The sequence below is a fragment of the Oryzias melastigma genome, linkage group LG18 (assembly GCF_002922805.2).
Source record: "Oryzias melastigma strain HK-1 linkage group LG18, ASM292280v2, whole genome shotgun sequence".
NCBI classification, from domain to species: domain Eukaryota; kingdom Metazoa; phylum Chordata; class Actinopteri; order Beloniformes; family Adrianichthyidae; genus Oryzias; species Oryzias melastigma.
Window position 1 is genome coordinate 19,167,405 of NC_050529.1, and position 2,512 is coordinate 19,169,916.

The 2,512-nt window shown below is 41.3% G+C and overlaps 1 long non-coding RNA gene across 2 annotated transcripts; it reads right to left on the reverse strand.

The window, feature by feature from the left end:
* Positions 1–586: 586 nt before the first annotated feature.
* On the reverse strand, positions 587–2,285 carry LOC112156165. Of its 2 annotated transcripts, none has more exons than XR_002920925.2 (3): positions 2,095–2,285; positions 1,874–2,010; positions 587–1,794 (listed from the first exon to the last, which is right to left on the reverse strand). It is a non-coding gene; the product is annotated as an uncharacterized LOC112156165 (long non-coding RNA). The 2 variants fall into 2 exon arrangements; XR_002920924.2 differs by having other exon boundaries at positions 597–1,794; positions 1,874–2,007; positions 2,095–2,281.
* Positions 2,286–2,512: the final 227 nt, after the last annotated feature.

Genomic DNA, 2,512 nt, shown 5'->3' on the forward strand with positions numbered 1-2,512 from the left:
GTACCACTAAGTACAAACAAACATACCCAAGACTTTTAGTTTTTCTAAAATATTAGCATTTCAGGAGAAACCAGAACACCAAAAACACTGGAACACACAAGAGGATGGTATTCTCAAGTGACAATGTTACTCCGAGTCAAATTAGACTGTGTATCATGCAAGTGGAATTGACAGAAATAATAGGCAATAAAGGAGTTCTTCTGCAAGTAGTGACCACAGACAACTTCTCTGTCCTCATGTTTTCTGGCTGATGTTTTGATGAGTTTTGAATTCCACCAGTACCAGGGGCACATTTCAAAAAACAGGTTTTTGTTGAAACTCTGAGTTTGTGAACTCAGAGTTAAGGAAGACCGAGTTTCCGGTTTCAGAAACGGAGTCAACTTAAACCAGTGAAAGTGGGTTAAACCAAACCTGTTTCACGAAGTGGGCTGAGGTGAACTCAGAGTTCATCACTATGGCAACTGAGTCTGTGAACGTAACCTGGTCTGGAGCAGGTTTCCTTCAGGAAACTCAGAGTTCCCTGCGGTCTCCGCCCCTTCATAAAGTGAAGGGTGTTCAATTAGGACTTCCTCATTAAAATTTTGAGAACATTCATATTAGAGACTGGATGTTTCCGTCACGCTAAAACCAAAACAGCATGTCTGTTCATAGAGGATCATGTAGACGAGGAGGCTGGATTAATCCGGAGGGAATGTCATTTAAGTCGGGAGAGGATTTTGAGGCCATGAGTCAATTGCCTGGTGTTTCCCTATTCATTTTTACATTTTTTGCAAAACTTTTTAGTGTGTTGCTTATTTTTTTTTTACTCTGGACAAAATGCGATTAATCTCGATTAAAAATTTTAATCGCCTGACAGCTCTATTTGTTACAAATATGTTTTTCTTCACAGTAAATGTATAAATTTTCGCACAAACACATATTTATTTTGGGTAATACTTTAGACCATTTAGCTTCAAGATGCACATTTTCTTTTCTAGCTTTGCTTGGTTTACCTGAGCTAATCTTGAACTTGTGTGTCACACTGAAGGCCCCAAATGAGAAACTATTGAATAACCAGTTGTCAACATTTTGATGCATACTAATATTTTTTTTTTATTTTTATGTCCACCAAGCTTTCATGACAACATATTCCAAAGCTGCCTCAGATGCATGTCTGACAGATGGAGCAGAAACAGCAAAAATAAAAACTAGAAAATCCGAAAAAAGTATTGAAGCTTCCAAACTAAGAATTAAGAGGAAAAAATAATTCAAATTTTAGACCCACTGATCAGACTCATGTGTTTTTGGATTTGTATGGAATTCATCAACTCTCACCAGTGCAGAAAATAAACAGTTTCTGCAAAAATTAGGCATAAAGTCTGCTACACAAAAGTGATCAGTCAGTGGAAGACCCACCTCTCTGATCAAATAATGTGTTTTTAACTTGTTCTTGTGGTATTTCTCTTTCCTGATAATGGAGGACATATGGAACAAAAATAAAAATGTAAATTGCATTTGTGATTAATTGCTTTTTTTTTTTTTTTTTGGATTGTTGTTCCAATATCGTTGGCTATTTTCGTTGCACCAGTGATGTTAGGTTGGAGGTGTAAACTAATGGGAATGAGTGTAAACAGATGGATGATGGGAAGTGCGGTCTTACTCTGCACTAAACAGTTCTGCCCACAACTTAATTACTTATGAATAAAAAAACAATAAATAAAATACGCTTACATTAGTGATATCAATGAAAGCGGTCCTCTTCTTTGGAGCTCCCCGAGGAGGGGAGGATGACCTCTTCACCTGGGACCCGTCCTCCTAAAAATACACGGTACAGGTCAGAGGCTCTCCTGCAGACGCTCCCCGCTCCTCCTGTGCAGCGACGCCCCGGTGTTACCTGGTTCTCCGTGGACGGAGCGCTCTGCTGCCGGAGCGCTTTGCCCCCGCTGGCAGCCGGCTTCTTCCCCCTGGTGAAAGGCATGTCTGTCTGGTTCTGGAGGTCCACTCTCCGCTCGCTTGTTTCTCTGTGATCTGCTGCACAAAGAAAACACAGCTCAACGGCGGTACTTTAAGCTAGCGCGAACACAACAAGGGGGATATTTGAATGAGCTAACTCACCGTCGGTTCTGAAACGCGCGTGCCCAAAGCAAGACGGTCCAAACTCGGCTTTATCTTCAGAATAACATAAAGAAGACTGCAATATAAGTCTAATTTAACTGACATGCGTGGTACACAAGCGCCCAGAGCGAAGAGTTCAGCTGAGAATCAAAATCTTCGGGGCGCGAATCTGATTGGCCTGAATTTGAGCTGAACCAACCAATCAGAGAGTCGCAAAGGATGCCTGCAGTCAGGGTACGTTGGATTTGTGTGGCGGCTTCGCGCGGTGTGGCTGACACGCATAAATAAAGTGAGCAGCGGCTACTTCTCACAGATATTTGTGAATAAAAAACTACCCTGTGTTTTTTAACGTCACGTGACAATTTATAGTCTGGAATTCATGTGGGAGGAGGTGGTGAAAACTCTCAAAAAGCAACAG